Below are 19,951 nucleotides of genomic sequence, written 5' to 3'. Positions count from 1 at the left end.
TTGAGCCAGGAGTCAGCTCCTTCTGCAGCTCCTCCACTGCACACACTCCTCTTGCCAGTCTCCGCCGTCACTATATATATGGAGAGAGTCATTAGTCACAGCACACACACCTTCCTCGAGAGCTCACTCCACCACCCCTCCACTGCAGCAGGCCAGAGACCACACCCCTGCCACACACCCCCACCGCCGGACTGAGACCGAGGCCAAATCCGGCACCTCTCGCACTGCAAACAACGGAAGGTCTAACCAACGATCCCAATTGCGTTCATCCTCATGAATGAACCTACGAATCATGGACTTTAAAGTCTCATTCAGCCACTCCACAAGCCTGTCACTCTGAGGGTGGTAGACGCTGGTCTGAATAGATTTAATGGCCAATAAGTGTGCAAGACAAGTGTGCAAGACATGAAAGACGTGCCCTGGTCATTAAATATTTCTTTCGGAATACCAACTTGGGAGACGAACTGAAACAGCGCCTGCGCCGCATTCTTCACAGAAATGGTGCGCAGCGGCACTGCTTCCTGGTATTGCATTGCGTAATCCACCAGAACTAATACAAAGTCATAACCATGTGCACCTCGGTGAAATGGCCTGATGAGGTCCATACTAATGCGCTCAAACAGGACCTCCATTAATGGTAAAGGGCGCAAAGGCCCTTTCGGGATGGCTGGCTGGTTAACCAGCTGACACTCAGGTGGGATGCGTACCGTGGGCGCACATCTGCTCGGATGCCCGGCCAATAAAATTGGGCCATTATCCTCTCCAGACTGTAAGGAGCTTAAGCTCCTCAAGCTCCTAACCCCATACGCCCTGTCATGGGGTTATAATGCCATCAGGTTATATGCCACAGGGTTATAATGAGCCGCCTAGAAAATAATTTCCCGGCAGCTTTGCAGGACAAACAATTGGGTATGTTCTTCCTCTGCTCGAGTGTCACGAGTCACTCGATACAGCCTATCAATCCATAATACGAAGAGTGGGTAGGTCTGCAAAGTTTCAGGGCACACCAAGTAACCATCAATATCTATCTAGTCTGAGCTTAGGGTGTCATCACGAGACTGCTCCAGTGGAAAATCTTTTGTGGGGCGAATCATCGGAGCAGGAGGGCCTCCGTAGAAGGCCCTGCCATCTACTGCCCCCCAGAATCAGTGTCAGAAAACCTCGAGTCCCGCTGAACACCGCTGAACACTACTCACGTCTAATTGTCGTGATCGCATCCCCACATACTGCCCCAACAGGTTGTGAAACCCGGGCCAATTTGTTCCCAAAATCAGGGGATGTGACATGTTCGAGCTAACTGCAGCTTTTATTTTATATGTTTTGGCCTTTAACTTTAAAAGCAACTGCACTATGGGATACTTGTGAATGTCCCCATGCACACATTTTACCTTCACCCACTCTGCCTCCAATAATGCTCCGGGGCGAACCAAGTTTTGGTGGACCAGGTTCTGCGTGCAGCCCGTGTCCACCAAAGCTTGGCAAATAGCCCCTTGACATCTTATCCGAATGCAGTACGTCCCTCCTGGGCTGGGAGAAGGTGCTGGAGCCCCAGCGACCCCAAACACCTGGCCTACACCTCCATCACTGGACAATCCCATCTCAGGTGCCCCTGCCATCCGCACTTCCAACACTCCTGCCCCAGCGTCTGTGCTGTTCTCAGTGGCTTGGAGGCAGCACTTGGGGCTTCCGGGATCTGGGAGGGACACAGAGCCACAAATGGGTTGGTGGGGCTTCATGCTAAAGTTTGTTCGGTCGCGGCTGGGACAGGGAGCTTCTTCTGAGGCACCGGGAACCGCGGCCAGTGGCAAGTAGCCTGTCTGCCCCACTCCGCTTCCTCTGCCCCAGCAGCCAGGTGATCCTCGGCCAAGGTAACCACTGCCTCCAGGCTTGTCGGCCGGTGGCACCGGACCCACGCCCAGTGTCCCCAGGCAGCCCCTTCACAAACTGCTCCAACACGATGAGTGACAACATGCAAGTCTCCCCCTCCAAGGGTCCAAGCTGTAGCCATCTCGTGGCTGCATCCTGCAGCCTCTGTGCCCAGGCGAACGGCCGCTCCCTTCCGGTCCGCTGGCTGGCCCGAAAACATCAAAGGTGGCACCGTGTGGCAGACGGTGTGAAAGTTCCCCCGAGATGCCGGAGGCAGACTCAGGGATGCTGTCTGGGCCTTCACTGACAGGGTCGGCAGCAGCCACGGCACCCACTCCGCCTCCGGCAACTGACACGCCAGCGCCGTGGCATGGAAAGTCTCTATGAAAACCTGTGGGTCGTCACTGTTCCCCATCCGGAGCACAGTCAGCGGAAGGGGGTTAGCAATTCGCTTTTGGTTTAAGGCACTATTGAGTCAGCGCCGTGGCATGGAAAGTCTCTATGAAAACCTGTGGGTCGTCACTGTTCCCCATCCGGAGCACAGTCAGCGGAAGGGGGTTAGCAATTCGCTTTTGGTTTAAGGCACTATTGAGTCAGGAGTCAGCTCCTTCCGCAACTCCTCCACTGCACACACTCCTCTCGTCAGTCTCCGCTGTCACTATGGAGAGAGTCATTAGTCACAGCACACACACCTGTCCCCCCTGCTGCCCCGACACTGCCTCGAGAGCTCACTGCATCACTCCTCCACTGCAGCAGGCCAGACCACACCCCTGCCACAGTGTTACTCAATGATTCAGCCCCAGTCAGAAATAAGAGTTGCATCTCTCTTTCCCTCTCTCTCCCTTCCCCACCAACACACACACACACACACACACACACACAAATATAGAAGTAGCCCTGAAGTGACAGCCTGTTGATTTCTATTAGTCTGAAACTCTTCTTACTTGCAGCTGAGTCACTAAAGATAAACGCACAATAGAGAGTTTCCCATATTTTACTTCACTATTTGGTAACTGAGTTTAGCATTCATTTTATTTTTTTATCCAACTATGAATACAATCAATAGATTACTAAACAATCCTCAGGTTTATTATTTTGGAAGTTCAGTTACTGTGAACCAGGTAAGCCTTGACCCTCTTGCAATGTGTTTCCTTACCTGAGAGGGGATTAGGTCAGCATTTTGCCAACCCTCATTATAGTTTTGCTGCTTTCCCACTGAGTCTCTTGTTGTGCACATAAGTATACTGACAGATGTCAGAATGACTGATACCAGAAGAGCCACCCGTCTGCTTTGGAGCTTGTGGGTCACTCTAACTAGACCCTGCAGCAGGTGGAAAGCAGGGTTGTGTGCCACTACCCAGTGCAGAGCAAAATAATGATATGAAATATAATAAGGTGAAGTTGGAGACCACCCGAGGGATGTGAAACTCACTGGAGAGGCAGCTAATGATACTGTTCAGTAATTTATTTGTCAGGAAGTGCTTGGCAATTGGAATATTTGCAGAGAGATGCCTTATACATAGCATTTTTTTAATACTTGATATAAGAAAGTGTGAGTGTACAAACAGAATCTTATTATTTGAGGAACACTGCAATATCGTCACATTTTGAACAAGAATAATGTTAAAGATTGGATAATTTACCGTAATTCCCAGGCTACAGAGCGCACCTGATTAAAAGCCGCATACTCTAATTTTAGAAAGAGAATCAATGTTGTACTTGTACAGGTCGCACCGGATTTTAAGCCGTATGCGTTTCACTTGTAATATGAGATATTTACACAGAAATATTACACGTGAGGTTTTTTAACATTTAATTTAATCCGTAAGGTAACATAAACATGGTAACATAAACGTTATGGTAACATACAAAAATACATACTGCAAATGCTTTTTTTCCTCGAACAGCGCCTGTAACACGGCTACCTTTAACCCTCTCAGGCTCAAATTAAGTTTTTGTTGCTAATGCACAAAAGAATACCTGCAATGGTACTTCTGAGTAAAAAAAGTCAGTGTATGTGGGGTAATCAGGTTGTTAGCGTTTAACTGTTGCAAATCTGCAACGCCTGCCTTGAGAGGGTTAAGTATACGTACATATCGGTAACACACAAATTACATTGCTTATGGTTTTTTTACGGAACAGTGCACAAACAACATTACAACGTCTCTTAACAACCGGTAAAAATATATACCGTATATATACTACTTATCAATTTTATTGGTCTACTGTTACCAGGCGAAATGTTTTTGGCCGCATGAAAAAAAAAAAAAATGCATTAGCCGCACGTCAGTATAAGCCATAGTGTTCACATTGTGGGAAAAAAGTAGCGGCTTATGACACGAAAACTACGGTAATCAGAACAATTTAAGTCCTTTAGGTAAAGCATTAAAAGTGAATTATCACATAAATAAAACTCAACAGATGTGGTCTTATAACCCAAGGTTAAGAAACAACATCAATCCATTTTAATTCACAATGACTGAATTTCACTTCATAAAACACTGGTAATAGAAAGTGAAAGATGTGACCAAAAAGCTTACGTGATTCAAACTTTTGCTCCTCCGGACCATTTCAGCAAAGCTGATACTTTTGGATGGATAAGTCCCATTAGGTCCCTTTGCACTTTTGCTCAGCGACAGATCCTGGAACTACTCCAGTGTGTCAAAATGATGTGTGATCCTTCAACTTCACTTTAATTTTCGTGGAGTGGACAAAGTTGTAGGGAGCCAAATTTGGTGAATGGGCCAGGTGGTGAGCGACGATTGTGCTTGTGTAGCCAAAAAACTCCTATGTTTTCAATGTGCTCTGAGCTGGCATGAGATTGCACTCTGGCATGCACAGATTGTTCCAATTGTTTCCTCTCAGGATGTTACAACAGAACTCACTGAATGCATTGACAGTGTCACTGTGTAGGGCAATTCATGTTGCACAACCCGATGAAGGAAGAGGAAAAATTCCAAGCATTATCTCTCCTCAACTGTGGACTTTTCAACTGAAAACTGCTGAAAAGCATTCAGTCATAGCCAGAGACCCAGCTGACATAACCAGCAATGATCCTCCTCATGAAATTTGTCTTGGAAATGTAGGTTGGAAGTCCATGGTGAAATTTCACAACGCACCTGGTAAGAACAGGACTTCCAGGGAGCAACGGCATGACTGAAGCTGTCTGGACATATTCAACAAGGTGTTCTTGAATGTGAGATCAACTGAGTTTAAATCAGGCATGGCTTTTAATATTCATAGGCTCGTTCCTAGGACTTTTTAATCAAACCTTATATATACAACAGCAATAACACTCTCTTCTTTTCTTTTCCTTGCTTTTCTCTCTCTCTCTCTCTCTCTCACGCACACACACTCATACACATACGCACACACAGTGTCGCTCAGGTGTGGATGCATGATGCTTCAGCACCGAGAGAGTGCATAGCTGATTATCATTAAAATTAGCTCTGAGCACTACAAAGACTCTCTACAGTATAGTGTTAGCGGCACGGCTGTGTCAGCACAGCACTTCCTGTTTACCATTTAGTCCCACAGCAGGCTGCAGACGCCAGATAACAGCACAAAGCATGCTTGGAGATAAAAGCGCCACAAAATGTGCTGGGCCCCCTGTAGTGACTGTCGTTCCCTGATGTGGCATCACTTAGTATTACTGCAGAGAATGGTACACCCTCAAACAGGTCAGTGTATGAGAAAAAGAGGCAATAACAGAAAATGTGACATATAGACCTAGATTTGTGATATGTTAAAAATTGCAAAACACTAAAACTATAGTTTTGGATTCTATCATTCACAAACCATTTAGGAAATAATTATCAAATTTATAATCTGCCTGATATCTCTATGGTTAGTAAAATCCCATGATTAGAATGGCACATGGACATTGCATCATCTGGCAAAGCCAGTCCCCGATCACATTCCACAGCAAATGTTCATGGCGTCTTCCTTTGACTGTTTCCCACTTCTCTGCCAACTTTAATGACATTTGGCTTGGTAGTGTAGGCAGACCTGCTGGCAGAAAGGAAATCTTGCCTAAAACCAAACGCTGTGAAGATTAACAGAAGGTCCAAGGGTAGAGAGGCAAACTCAAAAAAGAGCAAACCATGGTACATTACATCCCATAATCAAATGCTTAAACTGCCGCTTAAAATCAGTCAAAGTGTTCTAGCCTTAACAGACACATATTTATATTTGCAGTTACAGGGTTATAAGTGCCATCAAAATGTACTTGATATGTGTATGAGCTGACAAAAATGAAAGAGTTATGATTGTGGGTAAGTTAAAACATCGCTGCCAAGACATATTAGGACAATAAGACATTTATGTATTGCTTTGTCTCTTGACTCCTGCACACTGGATACTAAGTGAAACGTGTTTAGGATTAAATTGCTTGCTGACAAATTGAGATTAAATATGTTCTTCACAACTTTACTTTCATAATTTAAATTTTTTGAATTCACTGACTGCTTTAAATCTATAAGTGCCTTTCCAGGTTTACAGTGAGAACGAGAACACTGTAAGGAATTGTTTTCATTAGAGAAACACTGCCCAAGCTAAGTAGTGGTGAGATAAAATCCCTCCTAAAGGGGTAATATGTTTTGAAGGTGCAGGAAGTACACAAGCGTTTTCTGCAGAAAACTTGCAATGGCAAACATGTTGTTTTGGATAGTGTTTTCTGGCTAATTTGACACTTTGTACCCTAACTGACTCTTCTGCTTAATCGCCAGGCTTTGCACTGCTAAAAGAGGAACTTCTACACCTACTCTCAGTCCTTGAGTATTAAGTTTCCTTGACATTAGAAAAGCACCAGATGCCACTTTGGATTGCCAACATTGTAAGCCAACATTTTCTTTGCTTGTTTGTTTAAGCTTTTTACCTTGACTTCCATCTTCTACAGGAAAAACTGAAACTAACTCATGTTACATAAATGTTAAAAATCCCTGTTTTCTGTTTTATTTTTGCACATTACTGTCCTATACTTGGGGGGGGGGGGGGGGGGGGGGGGTTACCATTCCTTCACAATTCCAACAAACATCTCTACCTTTTGAGGTAAGACTCACCACAATTGATTTATTGAATATCTATTACAAACAAACTATAAAAACACTGTTAGACTTCTTATATCCACTTTGGAAATGTCGGTGCATAAATTAGCAAGACCAAGACGCTCGTGATAGAAGAACAGCCATGTTCTTCAAGCATCATGAGGGTGGATTTAGACTGTGCAGTGCTAATGCAGTCATATCACCCTCTTTATTCATTCCTACAATTTATTTTCGTTCCTTTCATCTAACTCATAATTGCCTTATGTAAGTCATTTGCTGCATTGTAATTATGTGTTAAACATTGCTTCATTTATTTCAAATGTGTTCTATTTGTAATGCATATGCTATTATGCAAACAACTCCCAGTGTCACAGTGGATCAGGTCAGGAGGCAACTGAGGAAGCTTCGTCCCAGGAAGGCAGCAGGCCCAAACAAGGTGTGTCCTAGGATGCTAAAGGCGTGTGCTGCTGAACTTGGGGAGCCGCTACAACGAGTCTTCAATCTCAGTCTGCGACTGGGGAGAGTGCCCGCCCTATGGAAGACATCCTGCATCGTCCCGGTCCCCAAAAGGAACCGGCCCAATGAGCTGAATGACTTCCGACCGGTGGCACTGACGTCACATCTTATGAAGACTCTAGAGCGGCTCTTCCTCAACCTCCTCCGACCACAGGTGCAACATGCCCAGGACCCACTATAGTTCGCATACAAGGCGGATGTCGGAGTGGAGGATGCCATCCTGTACCTCCTACATAGAGCCCACTCACACCTGGACAAGGGAAAAGGCACGGTCAGGATCCTGTTTCTTGACTTTTCCAGTGCCTTTAATACCATCCGGCCCTGTATGCTCCAGGAAAAACTGAACAGGATGCAGGTGGACCCCTGCCTGGTCGCTTGGATCTCCGACTACCTCACTGACAGACCACAGTACATCAGGCTGAAGGACATCATGTCTGACACTGCGGTCAGCAGCACAGGAGCGCCACAGGGAACTGTGCTGTCCCCTCTTTTCTTCACCCTGTACACCTCTGACTTCTGCTACAACTCTGAATTATGCCATATTCAGAAGTTTGCAGACGACACAGCCATCATGGGGTGTATCTGGGATAATCAGGAAGAGGAGTACAAAAGTCTGGTGAGGAACTTCGTCACATGGAGTCACACAAACCACCTGCAACTCAACACCTCAAAGACCAAGGAACTGGTTGTGGACTTCGGGAGGTCCAGAGCAGGTTCACTGCTGGTTCAGATAGAGGGGAAGGAGGTGGAGGTGGTCATCAAGTACAAGTACCTCGGGCTGTGGATGGACAACAAACTGGACTGGTCATGCAACACAGAGCACCTGTATAAAAAAGCCCAAAGCCGACTGTACTTCCTCAGGAGGCTGAGGTCTTTTAACATCTGCAGGAAGCTCCTGAGGATGTTTTACCAGTCAGTGGTTGCTGGAGTACTTTTCTATGCTGTGGTGTGCTGGGGCAGCAGCACAGCAAAGAAGAACTCATCCAGGTTGGAAAAACTGATCAGGAAGGCTGGCTCTGTGGTCGGCATGAAGCTGGACACTCTGGTGGCAGTGGCAGAGAAAAGGACACTAAAAAAACTGCTGGACATTATGGACAATGCTGGGCATCCTCTGCACACAGCCATAAACAACCAGAGGAGTCTGTTCAGTGACAGGTTGCTTCTCCCAAAGACATGAACCAACAGGCTTAAAAACTCCTTTGTCCCACACGCCATCAAACTGTTTAACTCCTCTCTGGAGGGGAGAGGGAGGGGCAACAGGAGGACAAAGGAGGGGGGAACAACTAAGCTGCAGTGCCTCTTCACATCACTGTGCAATACTTTTTGTGCAATACGTTTTGTTAATAGTCAACGGTGCAATAGACTTCAATACTTGAAATGTGCAATTCCTTTGTATTCTTATTCCTATTTATTCTATTTATCCCTTTTGTATATTTTATTTATATATGTCTCTGTATTTATATATGTGTATATATATATAATATTCTGCTCACGTTCTGTAACTTCTGTCGGTGCTGTGCTATTGGAAACCGAATTTCCCAGAGGAATTTCCCAGAGGAGCCCACCCGAGTTTTATCTTATCTTATCACTTATCTTAACTCTGAGTTGCAATGCACATGTGAAATGCGTTATACAAAGAGTGTTTTAATTATTGTTATTATTAAAGCTATGCTATTAGCAAATCGTATTGTTATCATTGTTATTCTCTTTTAAAGGTTTACATCAGTACTTCAAAAATTAGTTTACTGTCAGTTCCTCTATAGGAGTTCAAAGGCAAATTTCAATAAATAGAGCAGCAGCAGAGAGGCTAGTCTAACATGCGATATCCACAATGCGAAGACTCTCTATTGTTGCATAAATGCATCCATGGGCCTGGCTTATTTATAATTAGGACTTTTGTCACATCTTCAGAGTTAGTCCTTTTGTTGCATCTATTTAGAATGTATTTACACACACATAGATTAAAGACTTAAAGATAAAAACATCAAAGCTAGTTTTAAGACAATATTCTCCATATGAAATGACATAGGCAAAACATGTGATGATAACATATTAAAAGCTGCTGCTTCAGTCATTATCAGATCCCCTGCACTGCCACCCAAGTCCAAGCTTAAACACCTGTGCTCCACACTTAATACACCCAAAATAAGCTTTGAAGAAAGGATATAATTTCATTCAGTACAAAGCTCCGTGGCTGGCAAAAGGCACTGATACATATATCTCATACACCAAAGCTGTGGAAGTGCACCTAGTGTACTGTAGTTGAAGTCTACGTTGTTTTATTGTAACACCTCCTGGATGGTTCATGACTAGAATGAAGCTGTAAATGTCTGTGCATACAATATGTCTGTCACTGGAGAATATGCCTGCCCTCGCTACAGCAGGCTAATTACGTTTCAGCCTCAGTGATAAATGTGGCTCTGCTTTGATTTACTTGCAGCTGCCCTCGCTGTATTCATAGCCTTTCCCATCTTTTACACACAAACATGCACACGAATATGAAGTTGAATTTCCCCTGAGAGCAATTATCACAGAGTTTCACAGTTTGTACTTGTGTTATTAATCTCCGTGCGGACTTTACAGTGACAATATGGCACTTTCTGTTTTCTTACAGAACAATTCATGGCCGGTGCATTTTACTGCAACCCATAATTACAGGCACAAATGAGCTGACGTGTAGAATTTGAGCAACTCAAAATGTGAGTTAGCTTATTATAGCAGGAGGTGGGGTAAAAAGTGGGAGATGATTCAGCTCAATGACATGAAAAACCCATTGAGTTCCTATCTGTCACCGTCAATCAACGCATTGTATGTATATTTGCATATTTACCATACCTTAACGTACTAGTAAAACATAAAAGATGAATCGGTGGTGATGGTGTAAACACTATAAAATACGAGAGCTGAGAGATGCAAATATTATGTGAGAGCAGTACTTTTTTTCAATCTATGCTCAGATTCCTAGTGTTTTTGGTTTTGGTTTGTTTTAATGTATCAGAGGTGTGAGAAGGAGCAAGGTTATAGTATTTTAGAAATACATAATGTCATACATTGTCATAAAAGGAAAAGTGTCTTTAAGACGAGTGTCATAAAGATTGGGCCATGAATTGAGCAATGCAGTTTGGTCCATAAATATTTGAACAATGACATAATTTTTGTAATTTTGCACACAATGGATTTTAAATCATAAAATAAGATGGAATTGAAGGTTTTCAGCTTTAGTGCATGGGCTTTCACGAGTATTGCCTTATTAATATTCCCTCATTTTCAGAGACTAAAAATTCACTGCACAAACTAACATAATTTGAGGACTGTTTTTAATGCTGGCAGAAAATCCTTTGTAGTCATCAAGCTGTTCTGCTATGTCTTTACTGCAGTCACCTTCAGTTTTCGTCTTCTTCTTTTCTTCTTGCTTTCAGTTTTGCATTCAGTATTTGAAAAGGATGCTCTGTGGAGTTGAGAGCTGACTTTTTGGTGTTCCTGAGCTAGCAAGAGTATTTCTTCCTTTTAACAGTGTATCAGACTGTCTATATGCTCTCTAATGAAGTTTTAACTGTCTCCCTGAAAGACAAGTAGTGACCTCCTGCACTTTACAACTACAAAATGTTAGTCCATCACTTGGAATTAACCACAAGTCTTTGCTTTGCTTTGTCATAGAAGGAAGAAGTGAGCAAGCCTAGCCTTGTCATGAAACTGCTTGTCAATTAGTTGTCCAATTACCTTTGAGCCTCTGAAAATGGAGGACTGTGTATAAAAATGGTTATAATGCCTAAATATTAATATGATGGTTTATTGAAACATCTTAACTTAAACTGAAATAATATACTTGAATAACATTTTCATTATTTGATCTAAAAGCTACTGTGGTCATATACAGAGGGGGAAATGGGTCATTCTCCGAATATTTTTTGATCTAGCTGCAAATGAAAATGTGAAACTTAGTTTCTCTCTTATCTTTCCACAGTTGAGAAAACAGTGTAAAGAGGCTGTGAATGTTGGAGCATAAGCTTTGGAACGTAAAAAAATATGGTTCAGACCAAATATTCGTTTTTTTTGACCTCAGAAAGATAGGGAAAGGTGAGATTTCTGACATTATCTGACATGCAAGTCTGTTTACTAAGAGGTAGAGAAGGCTGTGGGCGGGTAAACAACAGGGGTTTGGCTAGTGAGAGAGGTGAGGTGAGATCGCAACAGATGGCCTGTCTGTGGACTTCCTCCATCAGCTTAATAAACACACACATACAAATACATATTCATGGCCAGTATTCTAGAACAAAAAACACTGTAGGAGTATGAGCTTCCTGGTTGTTTGCAAGGAACTGTAAATACCTACCAGTTCTGGATATACTCTAAAGCTAAACCATCTAGCCAATTATCTTTATCTTTCCACTTAACTAAAGATGACTAGCTTCAGCAAGTCTGTTATCATTGTCTTTGAGCAGCTTTTTCATTTCCTGCAAAAAAAAAAATTCCTCATAAGAGTTAAAAGCAATTAACTTGGTCATTGAATGCCTAACCTCCTTGTTAACATATACACATTGCGAGCTTTGTCTTAAAGCTCTTGTGCATTGGGGCAGAAATAGAACAAAAAAGAACCACGTGTGCTGCAGAAGTCGGACAATTACAATCATAATACAACTGTGTGCTAAAACTGTTACTCCAAAGCCTAAACGGGAAACTCTAAATTATGATTAATCATTTGGGAACTTCTTTGCATTTTAATTAAAACCACTGATGCATTAGGCCACAACCAAACTTGTTTTTACCCAAGGAAATTTATAATCATTATCTGAAACAGAAACAGATCTCCCCTGTAATTTATCCACCAAATAACTTTGAAACTCAAAAACTGATATGTACATTTTATCCACCAAATAACTTTGAAACTCAAAAACTGATATGTACATTTTATTGCTAGATTTGGATAGTAAAAGATTACATTTACAGTTATTTATAATTTATAATCTTTTCTTTGCAGTTCACAAATGCCACGAATAAAGACAAGATCAGCTGATTTTGCAACACTGCTCATATTATGGTAACAATTTAGACAAAGCACTCAACTTACTTAATTGACTCAAAGGCCTCTATTGATTTAACCTCCTAGGTTAAACCTGGCATCCACATATGTGAACATCACATTTTGGGTTGTCTAGACCAAAGTACTACATCTTGCTCTACAGGGGCCTGATATCCACTTATGAGGACATTATACTGCCACTGTTCTATCGAAATTTAAAGCGAATGTCCTCAAATGTGAATCTCATTTTTCTCAGAAACAAAAATCAGGTAAAAAGAAAATCTGGTAATCTTTTGTTTTTACATTCATCAGGTGCCAATCAGCCCAAATATCAAAGAGAAATTTAAAACGCATGCCATGGAAGAGTTCGGATCTTAGGAGGTTAAGTTAAATCTTGACTTTCCTTAAAAAAAAAAGAGCCCATTGCATCTGCTACTAGCTATGGGGGTTAACTAATAAACCCAAATACATTCTGTTCACCGCCTACACTTAATGATATAACTAAATAGGTTATTAAATCACTGGATTGATGGCAAATCTTCCTAGGTGTCGCCCCTTATCAACAAAGCCTTTGATTCAACAAAAGTGATCCTTTACTCCTTTTACCGTCTAGTCTAACCTCATACAATAAACATAAGTTTCTTAATTTTGAATTTGTATTTGTTTTATGTACTTTAGGTTCATACTTTTGTCCCTTATCAGCTCTAGATATCGTATTAGCAGCACAGCTGTCTTGAATTCCAGAAGGAAGAATGCTTACAGAGCTGCAATTAACAGGCACTATAAATAGATCATCTGACCCAAACTGTCTATGTTTTATATTTTGATTGATTTTCTCTGCAGGGTGTTTTAGTTGAAGGTCTCTTTTCATCTTTTCATTTTAATTGGCCTGACATGAGGGGACTTATGCAAGTCCGTTACATTCAAAAACCACACTTCCCTTTAAAATAATTTTCACTGCTAAGGACAGTATTTTGCTCCTCTGTTTCGATGCTGTTAACTTGAACTTTGGTCATTAATTAATGCAAGCCCCCCTATATATCAGCACTGAAGAAGAAAAAAGATTATTTTGAACTATCACTAATAAAGTGAACATAATTTAAACAAAATCATTTGTTTTAATCTTATGGTAAAGAAAAACACCCAATGACACCAGGATTTGCAGATCAACCAATTTCATCACATAGAACACATTTAGTTACTGAAAACATGTTTTTTGGCTCATTAGAAGCAATAACAACTTGTGATACAACTTGTATGGTTTGCTTGCACAGTTCAGTTAAGACTGCACTTATACCGCAAACTTTCCAGATATAAGGGGACAATGCATTTACATGCTCTTTAGCATTTATGTTGGCTTTTGGTTATGGCATTCTTCACATTCCAGTTTAAACCACCAAAAACCTTTTTTCTCAGTGCCTTCAACACCATTAAGACCTGTTGATATACAAAGTCAGACCCATAGTTTGTCCAAAGCATAGTGGCACATAAGGATCTTCTTGATTCGTATATCAGAAATATATATTTTATTTTGACAGAGGGTCATTTTGACTTGTTGAGAACTGCAGTGACTATGGTCATGGCATAGTCACTGGTCATCTATTTTTGGACTTTGACCAGACAATCCAAGAATTTCCAATTTCCAAGTTAACTCAAAGAACCTCTGTTGCACCAAGAGATTAAACACTCCTATTTGCTGGCTTTGCTTTGCAAACTGAAAGTCACAGTTGTAGTTACTCGTTCAACAGTGAGCATCTCATCTTTAAAAACAGTGCTGACCACTGAACCTTGTGAACTGCATATAATACTACTCATGACACAGTTATTTTCTTTGTCACAACAACTCCACAGGCAAAACCTATTCTTGTCTGTGCTGAAGTTATGCTATGCTTGGCTGCTCACAGCAAAACAACAAATTCAACCCCAGACTTGTTGATGCCTTGGCAAATGCACAATGCAAAATACAATTGTGTATAATCTGTCTATTATATTTGTCCCCTCTGGCTGTGACTGTAGTCACATGCCATCTAGACAAGTGATGGATTGCATGATGAATCACATTCAGATATTTTGCAACCTGTCAACCAGAGATCAACTGCTGTAACACAACAGTAATGTGTGATTTCTTCATTTAAAATATTTACATTATGCATCCTGTCTAACAGTAGATTTTTACTTTGCTAAAGAAAAAATGATTTTTCCTTTCACTGCCCCTTTTTTGCATTTGAACTCTGAGCACATCATAACTGCTCTCAGTTTGTGAGGGTAACAGCAGGGGATTCTTTTTGTTTCCAAGCATAAAAGATGCCCGCTAAAGCACACAATTTGCCAGCTTGGTTCTGATCTGAGTTGACGTTTGTATATGCATGTGTATGTGTGGACTTGTAGAGGGGCAGGCGGTTAGGCATATATTGGCAGAAATATACAAGTGCATGAATGGCTATACAGGTCAGTACATGTTAACATGCCAAGATGACAGAGATATTCATTTAGCAAATTTACATAATTATATTTGTTAAGATGACACACATTTACAGGGGGAAGCTGTATTGCTCATGGGCTTGGTCGGCTCTCTAAATAAAAAGGATGCTGCGTAATCAAGGCCTGGAGAGAGAACATTCCTTTCTAACTGCAAATGACGAAAAAGGGCTGTCCCAGAGGAGTGCCTTCCCACCAGTAGCTGTGATGGCTGATGACATCACTTATTAGAGGTCACAGTAAAGAGCATATACTGCTGCAAGCTCCAAAATGGAATTAAACAAAGACGACAGTAGTTTAAGTGGCTCTGACTTCTTAGAAGAACAAGCAGTTTGCTTAAGCTCTCCATAGCAATGAAAGCCAAATACTATTTCTAATTCTGTTAACAAATCCATTATTTTAGTACTATGTATTCAACCTTCACTTATGGAAAACATAGATAAATGCAGACACACAAATATTTACTCTGTATATAGTGTATGTTAACCGATAGTACTAAACTCCAAACGAAAAATCCAAGGTAGCCCTGATATGGCCTTTCCAAGGCACCTGAGCTCAAGTTTTTGCAAAATTAAATTAGTAATGATTTATTGTGATGTTAGTAGTTAGAGTATTGCAATATATCCATAAAGCCAGCCCTGCTGAAGAGCATGTTTATTCAGTGCAAACCGTATTAAATTGCATTGCCTAATCAGGACTACACCATTCTTGTGGGACAGCCTACTATGCTAATAGGAACATATTGTCATTATAGTTTAGCTTACCCTGACTGATTACTTACAGAGAGGTTCTAACCCATTTGGTAAATGATTACATACTGTATGTTTTGTATTTGGAGCCTATAATGACATAATGAGGGGCAGTACAAGGAGATAAAGCAGGTTGTTTACTAATCAGCCGAGTGGTGGGTCGATTTCCCGTCTGCCAGTCATGTTAAAGTGTCTCTGGGTAAGATATATGATTATCTGAATGTGACAGAAAAATAGCTTAATGTGTATAATACAAAGCACTCTGTAGGTTAGAGTTATTGTGCCATCCATCCTTATTTTTAATGCAAATCACTGTGGTAGATTCCTCATAACACTCGAACAGAAATTTCTGCTGGTGTGTGAAAACGTCCTTTCTACAGCCTTCCAACAGCCATTCCTCCAGTTACATAGATGGTGATTATGCTTTTCAATCAATATGGGTATATTCTCCATAGTCAGTGACCACGAGAGCATGTAATCCTCTTGAATCTCTCATGGCCTTGAAAACAAATTTGTTCTAACCAGGACATGCTGATTCCAAATCCCTCTGTTGATTCAGACACTTTATTGTGATGAACAGAGAGCAAAAGGTTCACTCTGAAGGCTACATGAAAAAGGTTTTCATGTCATAATTTATCCTGCTGTGTTCTGACATTCTGAAACAAGCTATGGCTCAATCCTGACACAATTTACTATTTCAGGTAAGACACAAGAAGAGACAATGGCTTTGACATGGTTTAATAATTTTGAGCATTATTAAACCTTTTCCTTACTTCTATTTGAGAAAGAAGTGGAAGAGAAAGGTTGTGCACCATTGCATCATCAATTTAACTTCCATTACAGTGCAAAGGTAATTCACAACTAAAAACAGGATAGAATTGAACCTTTAACATTGCTTAATGAATCAAAGACTTGTTTTGATTTCCAGTTATTGTACTTCTCTTGACATCTTCATTTCAGCCCTAAAATAAGGAATACATTGAAAGTGGCAGTTGGGGTACTTTGCAGTTTAGCTTGCATTGTACACAGGATGCTCTCAAGGACAGAACACATGTAAATATCACATAAACATGATATTAGATTCCTGCAGTGGACTTAATGTGCCCACAGCATTGAAGTGCGAAGATTAACATAAAAATTATGAAAATGATGGGGATAACTACAGCATTCATCCTAAGGCCTTATGACTATTTAGATTAGATCTGAATTTTCTGGTGTGTGGGTGCCAGACTGATGAGACCATTTGGGCGTAATCTGGACTGACACTCGCCCACATGTATCTGCATGGCAAAGACACACGTTCAGCGGAAACATAGAGTGAACAAAACAAATCTCAATGCAAAGAGAATAAAACACAGCACAGAAAGTTTTACAAACAACAAGAAATAGCAGTTTTGCAAAGTTGTTTTGAAAGCAGCGTGACTCAAATTGAGATAAAACAGCATGACTTTACAATGCAGCTCATAAAATGCAAAAAAGGGCTCCTTTCTAGATTTAAAAGAGAGTAAGTGCAGAGAAACACTGTTTAGAGAAGACAAAAAGATGATGGTAATAAGGTTTCTTTGAGCACACTCCTCTGAACCTCAGTCCCTTCCCCAGTCACCTTGAAAATGAGCTATTCTCTCCCCTCTTCTTTCCCCACACCTCTGACTTCATCACTGTCCTAAAAGCTTCTCCTAAATCCCTCTTGATTAAGCATGTTGCTTTTGTCTCAATGAGGACACTGCAATTGGAAAGGATAAATTAATGTTCTGAAGATCACTGCACTGCTTTCCTGTTGCACTCTTTTTTTCTTTAATCCTTATACCAAGAGTACTCAAAATAGGAGGAAGGCATGGATATGGTGTCAGGTTGGGATGCATTTTACACTGAAGAGAAAAATAACTGTCCGAAAACCTCTGTAAGACTCCTTAGAGGTTGCAGTGTTTGTTACACACAAAGACTGTTAATAAAAATGGTGATAGCCATGGTTATGTCAGCCACTGTAAAACTGTTATTATGCACAATTTTAAACCATAATATACTTTAAAAGTGCTGTCTAAAAAGGCCTCTCAAAAAAAATACATGATAAATAAAAACCATGAACAAAATAGACTATTTTTTGAGTTTGCTGTTTGGCTCTTACCTCTAAGAAATTAGACTTCATAACAAACAGTGAATAACCAAATTCCAAAAAGCATTCTCCAAAAATAATGATGCTAATCATATAATCTGTCATATAATATCATATAATAATCTATTATCAGCTTCAAAGGATGAAGGATGAAGGATGAAGCTGGGGACATCAGAGCGCGTGACAAGGCCGAAAGTGCAGTGGTTGATTGAACCAGGGGAAAAAAGACCTGTTAGTATTCAACAGTAGGTTCAGTAGAATGATGAGTGCACAAGATTAAGATTGCTTGAACGAGTGAAAAAAAATTTTTTTTTGTTGTTCAAATCATTTCAGTCCTTAAACTACACCATGTAGAACTGCTGTCTACAAAATAAAAGCTGCATTAACATGTTCTTTTTAGAGCTGAGGGGTACTGCAATTTTAAGGAAAGGGTAAACATAAATAAAACTATTAAAAATGATGGTTACAGCAGCAGGAGTAAAAGTAGTGCAGTAGCTTTTACTGGCTAAATGTAATACAAGCCTAATTAAGAAGTCCTTGTAGGCTTATTGATGAAACCCCAAATGTAACGTTTTAGCATCAGTGTTTAGTTTAAAGTTTAAACAAAGCATTACACCATGAGTGCAAAGATATATGTTAACCCTTCATTTGAATCCCTGGTTTCATTACAAAACACATGGGAAAGACAGAAGGGCATTAAGATTATCAGTGGGAACAAAGTCCACAACTTTCCACAATATTCAGGATTTCAATCACATTTAAACTGATAGATCTGCAGCAATGAAATAGAAAAAGGAGTTGAGCGGCAGCTGTGAGGTAGGATGGTGGAAATTAATTTTGTCCAGAACCTTTTACTGGCTTGACAGTCAACTTGGCCCAGGCTCGAGCCTGTCATGTCTTTCTGAGGTTAGATAAGCCCTGGGTCTCCAGCTCTCTAACAGCCTCTGAATGACAGACATGATGCTGTGATAATCACATATTACCACTTCTGCAGCTGTTGGGCCGCTGTTTGATCAATGGATGTGAAACAAGCACGGATTCATACCCTGTGCAGCAATAGACAATTACGCGTTTTTCCACAAAAATATGTTCTCCTCTCTCTAAGGAAACCATGATACATCTATCAGAAAAATCCATCACATTATGATCAGTGCTTGGAAATGAGCCACTCCAGAAAGTAGAATATGGAAGAGCAACTTCAGATCAAAGAAGAGGAGAGGAGATCCTGCTGATCATACCAAGAAATATTGTAACATCTCTTGCTCTTTTGAATATAACTGCCTTTATCTCCTACTGTGCCCTCCTCTATTTCTTAACAGTGAATGTGAGAAAAAGTGTGATTTTTATGTGTATTAACAGACGCTGTGTCTTTTTTATGGTGAGACCAAATTTCAATAGCTGAAGTTAAAGGCACACATTTTGCATTCTGATTGAAATCATTACAATTTAAGTTTACAGGCCAAATCTAAATGAGATGAGATTTTCATAGGATCACAGGGTCTCGTATTTTCATGCAGAATAGGATATAGATGGAACAGTTTAAATGTGCAAATGTCATGTTACTTTATGGATTTGTCTTTCTCAAGATTCATTATCTAGCTTCTAAAAGCTACATATGTATTATCAGCTTGGCCAAAGAGTTGCTGTTATCATGTTGCTCTCAATTCCTTCAGGCTTTGTATTAACCCTGGAGAACCCATGGGGTCAGAGCCGACCCCATTGGTTTTCTAGGGAAACCATGGGGTCAAATTTGACCCCATGGGTTCTCCAGGGTTAAAAACAAATTCGCTACTGGGGACCAATTCTCCTTGGATATCTTCAGTTTTTCGATATGGAAAAGATTTCACTGGCACACATTTTCGCCAACACAGAGGACATGCAGAGGAAAACTGCATAGTAGAGAGCAAGTTAAGGAAACAGCTAAATTGTTTACATGTTACATTTTTTTCTTTTTAAAAGTTTCTGAAAATCTTGTAAACCAGAAAAATGCAACTTTTCAGAATTACATTTTTAGGTTCCATGTAAACAAAGCACTGTGATTCAGCACTGCATTAGCTATAAAAATACATCTAGTTTATACTTTAATTGGTGGTCAGAGGGCCCGGTGGCGCCAGTGCTCGGCAGCCTCGCCTCTGTCAGTGCGCCCCAGGGCAGCTGTGGCTAC

Source organism: Neolamprologus multifasciatus, chromosome 1 (genome assembly GCF_963576455.1).
Source record: "Neolamprologus multifasciatus chromosome 1, fNeoMul1.2, whole genome shotgun sequence".
NCBI lineage: Eukaryota > Metazoa > Chordata > Actinopteri > Cichliformes > Cichlidae > Neolamprologus > Neolamprologus multifasciatus.
Note: the sequence above shows the minus strand (reverse complement) of the source record.